The sequence below is a fragment of the Dermacentor silvarum genome, chromosome 7 (assembly GCF_013339745.2).
Source record: "Dermacentor silvarum isolate Dsil-2018 chromosome 7, BIME_Dsil_1.4, whole genome shotgun sequence".
Taxonomy (NCBI): domain Eukaryota; kingdom Metazoa; phylum Arthropoda; class Arachnida; order Ixodida; family Ixodidae; genus Dermacentor; species Dermacentor silvarum.
Window position 1 is genome coordinate 33,057,941 of NC_051160.1, and position 13,620 is coordinate 33,071,560.

The 13,620-nt window shown below is 47.2% G+C and overlaps 1 protein-coding gene across 1 annotated transcript in view; it reads left to right on the forward strand.

The window, feature by feature from the left end:
* LOC119457890 (uncharacterized) overlaps nt 1-13,620 on the forward strand; it is a 483,998-nt gene that overhangs the window by 30,473 nt on the left and 439,905 nt on the right.

Consider the following 13,620-nt stretch of genomic DNA (forward strand, 5'->3'; position numbering starts at 1 on the left):
TGCCGATGGAATTATCTCGACTGTTCCCAAGGTTTTGAACCATATCTGGGGAGCACGTCGTTAGTCCGGTACGTATGGCGAGTTTCTCATTTTCGTCTTTTTTTGTGGATCGTACGGTTCTTAGGAAGATTGGCTCAACAGTGGGTCAAGGATTTAAGTCTCAGTCATTAGCCAATGTTTTGACGACAGGACTTGTCTTCACCGATACAAGGCAGTCTTGATGACTGTACAAGTTCCCTCGTTGAAACGTTCGCACTGTTGATCCCTTCAAGTGTATTCACTTTCCTGTGGGCCCTTTATAACGGTTGGAAGGAAGTGAAACAAGCGGCGCAATACGAACAGGGCAGGAACACAAAGAGGCAGTACGTATGTCAACTGAAGTATATTTACAGAAAAGCATTCGACTTTAATCGCAGCCTACCATCCCACAATAAAAAATGCCATACAAGGATCTAAAAGAAAGAAAAAAACAGATCAGAAAAATTCCGGCAGAACTCATCTCATCACGAGCGTCGACGTTAATGAGAATAACATCAAATCAATGTAGCGACATGCAGTATTGCGACCGCTGACACACCTATACAAAGGGGCAAATCGCTGCCAATTACAATGCCACCTATTGTTGTAATCACAACAACCCAGTTGAAACGCCGTACTATCCCTAGTGTCCTGGTTGCAACCTTCTTGCAATGGCTCTCCATCAAGAGGTCGCGTTCGAAGCAGAGGTGTCTGTGGTGGATGGGGCGCTACCACTCTATTATATTTAGTTATATGTAACTTTGCCGCGCGACCGACCGCTCGAGGAACTTTACGTGTATTCGCGGGCTTTTTCACGCTCGGAAACACACTTTATTAGTACGTATTGAACAATATAAAGCTGTAGCGGAAGTTTTTCGTATTGCTCTACGATTTTCGCATTAGCACTTTGATAATTAGGACAGTACTTCTCGAGTGAGATAATTTATTGCAGTTACCTAATTAAATATCAGTAACGAAAAAATTACTGGCGGCTACTCCACTATACTGGAAACAATATGCACTAGGTTTTCTTCGAGTGACGCAATTGCTCTTTTTTTTTCTATCTTGGTGCATGATAGTATAGGGACACCCCGTATAAGTCATAGCCACGGTATAAAGGTTGGTCGTCGAATAAAACTCATTTGGAAGTTTGCTCTTCATACCATCCTGTAAGTAATTTTTGTATTTGACTACTTCGCGGTACTGATTCAGCAGTCAATCCTCCGCAGAACAGCTCACTCGAGCGTTAACTTTACTGCGCGAAATCATATTTTGCTCCACAACAGGATATAAACTGTGCACCATGAAGGCATCGTTGTCTGCTACAATGCGAAAGCGGCGATTTGAAGAGGCCTTGATATTGCAGGAGATACAACTTCTTGTCAAGTCTAACCTCCGTCATTTCTGATTCCACCTGTACAAATTACACGAAAAAAAGGGAAGCGCGGCATGCTGCCATATCTTATGTGCTGAGTTGGCAATCCAGAGCCATCATCTATAGCACGGACGAAGTGGCCTCGCAATTGAGCGCTAGAGTGTTCGACCACGCGACTCGGTCAGCTTGTCACAGCCGCCGCTCGCCGGCATATCACCTTTGTATCATCCTTGAGCTCAAGAAGCGAGACTGCTGTCATTGACATAGCTTTATCGACGATTTACTCGCAGCTAGCGACGGCACTGTCGCTCATGAGTGGGAAATAACGGATCACCAGCCATGTGTGCGCGGTACGCATTCCTTTTGATGCACACAACTGCTACAGTTAGTGTGAAATACGGACAGACAGTCGGCACGACCTGTAGCCAGAGCCCTCGCGGCCCACAAACTTGCGGCGCACCAACGTGTACACAGGGTTGTCGGCGTTATGCAAGATGTCTATATACTACGAGGAGCCAAAGCAAACTGCGCATGTCGCACAGTCATGACGGAAAAATTATCTGAAAACAGCCCCACACGTTCTCTCAAATACACATTTGTGAAAGTTAGCGCCTGTGTGTGTTCTCGTCTCCTCCGTACGCGTGTGTCTTCGTTTTGCTCCATTGTTCTGCAGTTATGTGCCCAGAAGCCCGGACTGTTATTGTCGGCATCTAAAACCTACAGACGCGCCAAAGCTCTCAAGTGGCAGCACGTGTCATTGGGCGACGAACTTGGCTCAGCTGCACGAGACAAGCGCCTTTGGCTGTTGTATAACGACAGTGAAAGTCCGACCATCGCCAGCCACCAAACACTGCCAACCACCACAAAAACGACTGAAAAAGCCAAAGAAACCTAGTCGCTTACAGAAAAAAATCCAGAAAATTGCTCAGACAGCAAAAACGCACCGCCGTTGGTGAGGTGAACAAATTCTAGCTACACTTAACGGCTTTCCAGCTAAGTTATACAAGCAGTAATCTCGCCTCTCTCGCAGAACAACTCTAAACCGACTGGGCTAGAGACCGTTCTCTGAGTTAAAGATACTCGGACCGTGGCTACGCCCGTCACTGGCACAAAAAGCGATTCAAGCACTAATACACTACTTCAAGTGCACCGGTTGAAGAGACCGCTTATGGTGTCCTTATACATCATCTCACTTGCACTTAGTGCTCACTCTCTCCCTCTTTTCCTCTTTGTATTGCCCGTTTACCTTACCCCCAGTGTAGGGTAGCAAACCGGACGCTCTTCTGGTTTGACCTCCCTACCTTTCCTCTCCTTGCTCTCTCTGTCGAACAAGGTGCCCTCGATGGTATTGGTTACGGAAGCACGCAGGGAATCCGACAGCAACGTGGAGACCATTCACAAGTTATCTAATGAGAGACTTTGCTGGAAGTAGTTTCTCGTAGCTTAATTAGCAGATGGCCACTCATCGTGATGTCATTTGCTCCTCACTAGCTGCTTGCGAGTGGTAGTACATCGGCGGCTTGCCGGTCAATTAAATCAGTTGTGTGCCTTTCCACAGAGCGGTGTTATTTGCCTTGGATGACAACGCAGTAGCCGTTGGACCTTGAGTTGCAGCGCAGTCATGACTGGCCATCACTGGTTGTCACTAGCCGTTGTTATGTTAATGTGAAGCATTCTTTGCCTCATTCTCATCACTTTGCGGTAGATAGGCAGGAAGAAGTCCTGTCTCGCCTCGCTTTAATAAAATAAATGTAATACCATTAATTTGATGCAATTGGCGCGTGCGCCGCGTGCCACTTTCCTCACGACAGCTCGTGGCTTTGAGGCGCCGTGTTAGACTGCGCTATCTATAGGACCGGCCCTTCTCCAGCACTTTCCTCGTATAGCAGTTTACGCTACGTAGAAACTGCGCGACGTTGTACCAACTTCATGATCGCCCAAGCTAACCATGCTTTAACATTTCTTGGCCGGAGTACCAAATGTCATCGTTCTTTCAACGTACACCACATGTCATAGCCACAGGTGCGCACGATTGTATAACACATAGTTGCTGATGACGTCACAAAGCACGTGCTTCTCTCGCTTGCGCCTCGTCCGAAATACCCATGTAGGTAGATCCCAACAATCGTCATGTCGTAAGGTCACGTCGAACTGCCGGAGTAGATATGCTGCCGTATAAGATTGTCTTCGACGTGGCTGTCATCGTCGTGACGCCGCTGTCTTCACACACGCGTACGCCCTCGATCCACACACACACAACCACTCTGTTTACACAAACAGGCTGATCCATCTGGTAACGGTTTGTGGGACCCCTAACAATGGTGGATAGCCAGGTACCTGCAAAACGCTTCACATAACATCGATTCGCACAGTGCGCGTGATCTGCAAAACGTTTTAGAGCGATAACTCTACTACTCCAGGTCCAAACCCAGAAAACGCCTGGTTCCGTAAGTCTGACCTTCAAGCTCAGCCAAGGTCAAACTGGGACTTAGCCTGCCCCTACCGGCGGCTCCTGCGTATACGCCGCGTGGGCGCCCGTATCTTCAAAGCAATCTGCGATGTGGACAAAGTGTGCGGCCGCGCGGGCCTCATCTTAAAAGCGATCTGCGATGTGTAAAAAGTGCGCCGAGTGCTGGTAGCTTCGTATGCGCTGTGCTTTCGACGCTTAGTTCGCGTTGAAGCGAGACGCAGCATGAAGGTCACTTCGCTCGCTGCTGCTTCCGCGCCGGGCAGCGTCTGTGTGTTGTCTTGTGGTGCAATTGCTGATGCGTTGGTTGCCCACGGCACCGAGCAGCGTCTTTGTCCTTTCCCAAAACAAGCAAAACCATGCTATCGTTCGGCAAACTTGGTTTAACCCAAGGAGGTTTGAAACAACCTTCTTGGTTCAACCAAGGCAGAGTTTGACATGTTTTTAACACGAAAGTGTTTTATTCCGGGGTCCACCAAGACTTCACTGACGTATTTCCGTCACGGAAATACGTCATAGAACATAATACAAAGAAAGAAACCAGAAGAAAAAGTTCCACAAACATGCAAAATTTGGGAATCGAACCCACGACCTCTCGGTCCGCGACGATAGATCGCCGAGCGTTTAACCCATTGCGCCACAAACGCATTCGCAGAGAGCTACACAGACGCGCTTTATATATCTAACACTCCTCCGTGTACCCGCGCTCTTGCTCGGGGCGGTGCCGCCGCCTATGAGCAGAAAAGAGAAGTACTGCATTATGACACTAAAGCCCGGGATACATGGAGCGAACTTTCTCGACGAACTTCACGCGTCAAGTAACGACGCGGCGACACGACGCAGGATGTTTGCTGTGTTGCAATACATGCGGCGAACGCCGCCGCGCGTTGGCCGCCGTGTTGGCGGCGGTCCCGGCCGCCCGCTTCGAACTGAATTTGGCGTTGTCCTTGTAGAATTCACTTAGTTGGAAGCAAATGACTGCGTAAACGGCTTTCGCTTAGTCTCAGGCCGCTTCGACGACAGAGTATTATGGATAACCTTGAGTAGTTTTCGAGATCGCTTCTCGTTTCGAACGCGTCTAAGCCTAGCGAAAGAAATATCCGATGCCAACGCCATCTATCGGGGAAGTCGGGAGATAGGCATGACGACAGCATGTGGCCTCTGAGATCAGAAGATTTCTGTTGAAGGTTGTTGTAGAGAGCTTGCACTGCTTGTCTGTTTCCTCGCAGATCAGCGGATATGGGATGTACAAATACAACGCGATTCCTGAGAGATCATACTAGGAACTACTCAATCGGTGCAGAGACATGCAGACACGGCAACACCAACGCGATTGCAGACGACGCGAAAAGGCGCGCGCGCGCGAAACACCAGCATGCATTGCGACCGGAACTAGTGCCTCCTGATTGGCTGTCGTCCACCGCTGCGCGCTAGACGCTTCCGGCGGCGGCGTTCGCCCGACGAAAATGTTTGGACAGGCAGATCGGCTGCGGACGGCAAATTTCTTGACGCCGGCCGTCGGACGTTCGCCGCCCGACGAAGTTCTTCGCTCGGACGCCGGTTATTCGCTCCATGTATTCCGGCCTTAACGCGCACCGACAGTGAACGCTTCGGTGGTCTCAGTACTACGACGCCTCGATGCCAGCATTCGAAGGGACGCTGGCATCAAGAAGCACTACCAACGCCACCTAGGTGGCGTTCACCGTACTCAGCACAGCGGAGCGTGGCCTCCGCAATTAGCTCTGAAAATGTTTCTGAAGTTGATCGCGGAGGCTGCAATTACGACGCGCTGTACGCGCTGATTTGACTCGGTGACGATTCAGTTACGTGCTTTGTCTTGCGCGTTGTATTAGTGTGTCAGTTACGTGCTTCGTCTTTCGCGTTGTGCTAGCGTGTGCAGCGTAGTGCAGCTTCCATATGCACGACGGTTGCTCATGGTCATCGACGTTGGTAGTCGTGATGGAGGAGACGTGCCACCAGGCGTCAGCGTGGGTGCATCAACGCCTAAGGGCGCTTTAGCCACAAAACACCAATAGACATTATATATCAATGTGCAATAAACATTACACTACTTCTGTGAAGACACGTTTCACTTTCGTGTTCTATACCGATTCCTATATAAGAGGGATCAACCACATTTTTTTTCCAGACGGAGGGGCTTGAAATAGTCAGCACAAATCTTTTCTCTACGATGGATTTTGGCTGTGAGCAGTTAATTCATTAAATTAAAGGTTCAATCCCCCTAATGATACGTCTTAACGGCGTTGTGTTTTCTTTTTCCCGAAGTGGTAAATTCTAAAAAATATTATGCCAAACGTTAGCCAATTGCCGGTGCAACTGCTACGGTTATTGTGAGATGACACAAAATTTGAAAGGCAATAGGAGTGTTCGCTTGCAACTCTAGAGTTGCCCTTACATATGCCCTAATGAATATTTCTCTATTCAGTCATCTATGCAGGGGCAAGAGAGAGACATGATTAGAGGTCTATGGAACACTAGTGTGCTAAGCCGGCTGCGCTGCTCAGAAGGAATGCAGAAAATACAGTAAGAATCACAACCCAACTAGCAGTGAAGCAGTTTATTTCGAGCAGTTTGAAAAATAGTCACCTCTAATTACCACCACTTTAAAACGTTGCCCGATATGACTGTTTCGTTTGAGACCTTGCCCGCCTTTGACGCTTTCGAGCTCTTCTTAAAGGATTTTTTTGCAAAGGCAGTAATTTACAGAGACACATTTTACTTCACCAGGACATTATGACAGTGTGCCGTACCCTCAGCCCCAATTTCTGCTAAATTTGACTTTGGTTACGTTCACAGTTGCTTCAGGACAACGTGATAAATTGTGCGTTGTTTTTATACAACTATAAACCTATGCATTGCTTCTTCCATCCGTAATTGGCTACGAAGGCCGTAATTAGTCCCCACACTCAGAACTTTGCCTGCGCATTACCTAAAGTGCCCCTTAATTTCTCCAAATGTAAACAAGGTGCCTTCGTCAGTTCACCGAGGACACCCGAAAAACCAACTCCGAGCGTCGTATACATGACGCATGAAAATAGCAAAAAAAAAAGGGGGGGGGGTATTTTTAACGCTTATAATTATATCAGGCACGTGAAAATTTTACACGAAATATTTCAGCAATTTTCAGCAACTGGGTGGATGTCTCATTTTCCATTTAAGCTTCAGTACCGTCAGGATATGGGGAAGCATGTCAAGTAGCAGTGGTATGACACTTTGCAACCTTGAATAAGGAATTTTTACCGCACAAAGAGTTGGTCCCGAAAGATAAGTCAGATAGGCCGCATTTCGATGGAGGCGAAATGCAAAAACGCCCGTGTGCTTGCGTTGTAGTGCCCGTTAAAGGACCCCAGGTGGTCAAAATTAATCCGGAGCCCTCCACTACGGCGTGCCTCATAATCAGAACTGGTTTTGGCACGTAAAACCCCAGAATCAATCAATCAAGTAATTTTTTACGAAGGCTGAATTCAATCCACAGGCAACTAACTTCGCGCAGAGATTTGCCATAGCGTTCAACCCATCTTTCGCAAAGTTTGATGTCGGTGGCATTCGTAGTTCTTCCAGGGCTACGGGCTAAGCTCTGCGCAGCTCATAGGATACACTCATGGCGCTCCAGAGCGCTGTGTTATTTAGATTATCGAGAACACCGGGTGAACTTCGTAAGAGGCATAAAAAAGGGGGGTTCAATCGGTATTTCTGCCGCTCACATTTTTGCCAGGTTCGTAAAAGTTCCGTCACAGGTTACATTTTTCCATTTGAGATTCCCCCTATTTTCACTAATCTTGAAGCTCTTATTTTGTCAGTAGTTGTAGGGGGTTTCGTAAACATTGCGAAAAAAGAAAAATATCACTCCTTGTATCGCTTGAATCTTTCTTCAAATCTTCCAGAAATGTTCCCACCTTAAACTTGTTTTCGAAGGTTGTTATGAACCTACACAAATTAAACATTAATCGCTCGTAACTCAGAGCGTGTGTCGTACTTGAACGAAATATAAACACCGTTTCTCCCTTAGTTCGCCGAGGAGACCGCAGAAACGTAATTACGCGCCTTGTATAACGCATAAGAAATTGGGAGAAGGCGAGTATTCAGTAATTAATTTTCAAAGCTCATAATTAACGTACACACTTGGAATTTTCAGTACAAGTCACCAATTCAGTGGCCCCCTATTTCCTGAATATATGATATGTCTAGCACTTTTGGTCCTCTCAGGCAAGAGTAGCATCGTTTCATATCACGTCTCTAAACGTGCCAAAAAGAAGGGTTCAGCAATTTTCATTTAATCCCTAAATGACACACACTTCAATATTGCCTTGCATGTTTTCACTAATATTATCTACACTGTCTCAATATATACACTTCACAAGTGATCTAGTTCTCTTTTTTACAGTAAACTGTAAAAGCTGGTAGATAACGTTTTCGGGCTCTCCCAGTGGCATTAACCGTTTCGCTATAAAAAAAACGTCAACTTCAGAAACATTTTCAGAGCTAATTGCGGAGGCCACGCTCCGCTGTGCTGAGTACGGTGAACGCCAGTGGCGTTGGTAGTGCTTCTTGATGCCAGCGTCCCTTCGAATGCTGGAATCGAGGCGTCGTAGTGCTGAGACCACCGAAGCGTTCCCTGTCGGTGCGCGTTAGTGTCATAATGCAGTACTTCTCTTTTCTGCTCGTAGGCGGCGGCACCGCCCCGAGCAAGAGCGCGGGTACACGGAGGAGTGTTAGATATATAAGGCGCGTCTGTGTAGCTCTCTGCAAATGCGTTTGTGGCGCAATGGGTTAAACGCTCGGCGATCTATCGTCGCGGACCGAGAGGTCGTGGGTTCGATTTCCAAATTTTGCATGTTTGTGGAACTTTTTCTTCTGGTTTCTTTCTTTGTATTATGTTCGTGTACATTGTAAGAACGTCATTCCGTATTTCCGTATGACGTATTTCACTGACGTATTTCCGTGACGGAAATACGTCAGTGAAGTCTTGGTCGCTATAAAAAAAACGGGGGGGGGGGGGGGGGGCAGGGGGAGGTATAAGGAGTTGTGAGGAGGATGCGACTACATACAAGTTCTTGTCTGCATGGCCCGTTCACAGCCTTTAATTAACCCGGTATTAACTAACATTCTAAAAGAGCATTAGTGGATCGCCTCGCTTTTTAAACTGAAGTGCTCCTACCAACCGTCCAGTAGCATATTTTCACTCAATAAACTGCCGCTTGCTAACTTATGCTAATGAAGCTGTCAATGCATCCCATAATCCCTTTACGAAACCACTGACTGCGTACGTGAAGTAAAATAGTGGGTGTATATACTGCCTGCCGAAATTTAGAAATATATTTCGATATATTCAACATTATGGTAAGCGTTCTACGTACGGACGCTGGACATTCTTGTAGTACGAGACGTTCTGCGCATTTTGTGTATTAAATTATTACAATGGCGTTCAGTGGTGAATATCCAGGCTTTATTAATGGCAAACACCTATATACTCAGTGACTACCGCTTTGATAATTGTTTTAGTACCATTATGCCATTAATAAACATTATTAACGATGCTGCAATACCTCCCAGAAAGCGGAATTCTGGATACAGCTGGCAGATTCAGAGTGGCCAGCAGAGGCTGTGCAGATAAATGTCAGGTCTGACATCGCTAACACTTTCAGTCACACGATCCTGCGTTGTAACTGTAAATTAACACGCGAAACTCTACAACCTCTGTCTATACTTGCTTAGTGAAATGAACTGCACATCCGGTAGACACGCAGCCGCATCGGCTTTTACACCCCCCCCCCCCCCCCCCCCCGCTATTTGCATCTACACGCAAGCAATGTGTATAGACCTCTCCCCTGTTTGCAAACAGCGTGACGTCACTGCGGGGGCCTCTCCCCTCTGCCGCGCCTCCGAAGCGGGCGCTGGTTGGCAAGAAACGTTCGTGCGACCTCTTCTCCCTGCAGAAGAGCGCTGCTTGTATATCAACTGCCACGATCGTAAGTCCGGCATATTGCGATTTTTTGAAGTGGCAGCATTTCTGAACTGTGCTTAGGAAGTATAATCGTTTCCGTTTTACCGGTGCAACAACGTAGCGCTGTTGCCGACGAGTGCATGGTTCCCGTAAGTCAGCGTGTGGTGATTTCGTAAAAGTGCGCCTCTTCCGTAGATCAGACATCCACAAAAATATATTACTCCTCGAAAACGAACATTTTGTCACGGATTGTGCACATTTTCGAGGTGGCAAAGTGCTACTTCGCTAAATTCTGTTAAATTTGTTTCTTCGAACACAAATTTGCATTGCATTGTCGTGAATGCACTGATTTGCACCCCATTTACACTGTACCACACGATATACAAGATAAAGTTTGCTGCTCTCAACTTTACAAGACCCAAGTTTTGCATGTTTCTGTGCATCATCACGACATAGAGTCCGTACCATGAAGGCCCGGTGAATGCACCAATAACGGAAAAAAAAAGAAAGTTCAATGTTACTTAAGACCCGTGAGATCTGCGTTAAATCACGATAATTTCAGTGGCTTGCCTTTAGGGCATTCCCCGTGGTTAAATGTATACACGCAGCTTCGGCAGTGGTAAAAACATCGTAGAAGTTAATTCATAGCCATACCTCTCACTCGATTTTTTTTTTTGCGCACAGCGCGAATGATACCGAAATACATGCGCTCACTAATCATCGCGTCTCATTCAATCTCACCTGTTCAATAATTACGGTTCCTGAAGTTCTATCGGAGCCTGATCACTACGACTGGTTTTATTACACGCAACACGCGTCCACAGTCTCGCAAGCGAGACGTATTGCTTATCGCGTAGTACACCACGCGCGCGCGGACACACATAATGTGGTCCGTTTCCCTACGTTAAGATGAACCGATATCGTTCTCGCCGCACACTTTACCACAACAAATGTGGCACACATCCATGGAAAAGCCGATTTTCTTCATTGCACAATCCATCACAGACCAGCACCACGCGGTTCATGTTCGCAAGTAAAAAAGGCCAGCGTCGCCACGTTTTCATCATGCTGTTTACCACACGCCGTTGTTCTCCGACACACATTAATGTTAATCTGGCTGGCAAGAGAATTTTGGAGGTTCACGTAAAAATGAAAAAGAAATAAAAGAAATAAAAACACGCGTCCACGTGGCGCCCACCTACACCAACTAAAGCGCGACTGCACCACGCAGAAAGCCGGCGGCGGCTGTTTTTTGCCAACCAGAGTCACCGCACGTGCGCCGGTGACGTCACGCTGTGACGTCGCCGGTGCGGTGTGACGTACCCCAGGAGAGGTCTATTGTTAACCCCATGTATAAATACTCCGGTTCGATTTTACAGCGGCGCGCCTCCGTTATCGGATCCGCAATCGGCCGTTCTACTGACCTTCCCCGCTGATTCTGTTTGCCCAGCCTCGTCGAGGCGGCCTCATTACCCGCTCGCCACTTTTTAAAGCCGCGCCGCTTTTATCCCCGACAGTATCTCTTCGCTGCTCGAGAAAGGCGATACTGCGCATGCGCCGATGTGGCGGCGGGCGGTCGACCGGAGCGCCCCGTCGCGGCCGTAATTACAAGCAGCGCGCGCCGCGGTCTCATCAGGGCGATAGCGCATCTGCCGATGACGAATGGTGGACGGGCCGTAAATGATTGGTTCCGCAAGCTTTGGAGGATCGTCGCTGCTTATGAGGCAAGCGCGTCCCGTACGTGCTCGCGTTCAGCCACCCCTGAGCGAACACCGGCCCATTTGCCGCGGCGGCGGCGGCTGTCGCGACCTCTCCTCGAAACGTCTGTTAACAACAGGCGGGCCGAGTTTAATGCATGCGTCGCCGGCTAAATCGGTGCAGCATTGTGGAGGCTGAGCATCGCGTCCGTTCTGCCACCGTGACTGAGTGGCTCTGGCGCTCTTTGTTTATCCTTCTTTCGTATTCATCGTCAGATTTAATGTCCACTGCCGGACAACGAACTCCTAAGCGGTCTATAATTATCCCCGTCTTGCGTCAGCTTACTGCTTAATGTATGCCAGCCAATTTCCGAATTTCGTCACACCACCAACTTATCTGCCATACCCCCCCCCCCTTTTTTTTTTCTATGTTGTGTAAACTGGGTGTGTTCGGATATGGACTATCAGAGGGAGGTCCCGACGATTTGTAGATTTTAATCATTCTTTTATATATTTCATATTGAAAACCCCCTCTGCACATTGGAACTGAGCTAAAATTTTCAGCGTAAGCTTTTGTTTCACCTTTAAAAAAAATCTTAGCTAACGAATTAGTAAGCAACCTCAAGTGCTACGCGAGGAACACAGGTGCTTTTTATAAGGAAAACAGTGGCGTAATTACCTCTAATTACGGTGGCTCGTTGGATATGGCGCTATCCTGCTGAACACGATGACGCGGGTTCAACTCCCTGTTGCGGTGGCCGAATTCAAATGAAAACAAATGCAAACATACCCCCGGAGCTTAGATTTGGGTAAACGCAAAGTAGGACAGCCTTCTACTGCGGTGTTTCTCATGGCCTCGGTAGTGCTTCGAGGCAATGAAAGTGATGTTTTGATTGCAACCAAACAATCAACAATAAATATCAAAGAATTCAATCAATTTCTATAGAATTGTGTATTTCACTTGCATCGTTTATTCCTTATCGGGACGCAAATAAAATGAAGCGTTTCAGCTTGAAAAAAGGGCGGCGGGGGTTAGCGGAGGTACTGAAAATGCAAAAAAAAAAAGAAACGTTTTTAAATCTCGTGTACAGTGTCGTGGCTTCGCAGCGTCGCGTTTTGTTACGGCTGCTACTTGAAGCACTCACTAAGAATCAACTTTCAGCTGGGCAAAAACAAAGTAAAACAAAAAAAAATACAGAAGGAAATATATTTAAGAACGTCAAAACGGTAAAGATCTGGCTAATAGTAGCGAAACATTAACTCAAGCGTCGGATTTGAGACGCATGGAAATCATTGTTGGTCACCGCACGACCCGATTTGACGCTATATTGATCGAAAAGAAATTTTTCAATTTATATGAATTGATCATTTCTTGAGTGTTCTTCTGAAAGTGGAACACCATCTAGACAGCTACACGCATGCGCGTGAATGGCAACTTTGCACACTGTCACTGGCTGCAGCGTAGGGTAGCAAACCAGACCTTCCCCTCCGGTTGAAATCCCTGCCTTTCTCCCTTTCTTCTGTCTCTCTCTCTCTCTCTGACTGGCTGAACCAAGATGAGCCCCAACTTGTAGACATGTGCGCGTACGGCGCACATATATCCTTCAAGTATGCTTGTTCTGTGGACTTAGCGCAGTTCTAAATGATTGTAGGCATTTTTATGACATTGTAAAGACTCATGTGGGTTGGCGCTGCACTCCTTGCTATACAATAAAAATCAGTGACGGCAGCTGTCGAACGCGCGATGTGGGATCATCGCGCACCCTCCGTTTATCACAATCATTCAAATATTATTGCCGTACTGCGATTCAAGCACTTACAAATAAAACATCTGGCGCCGTTTTCAAACAGATGAAGTGGACGCTCGGATGCCTAAGCGCCGTGTTTTAGCGATTCCTTCTATAGCCGTTTGTGTTGGTCAAACCGCAATTTAATTTGTAATACCACGAGACATCAACGAGGTGGCGTGAGATCACTCAGCAGTATACAAAGAAAGTCTAAAGCGATGATGTCGCAGGATACAATTGATCTTAGGCGTCAAATTGCATGACTGTGGTTGTGAGTGTGGTTAGTGGTTACGCGACCGACCTTCGGTGTT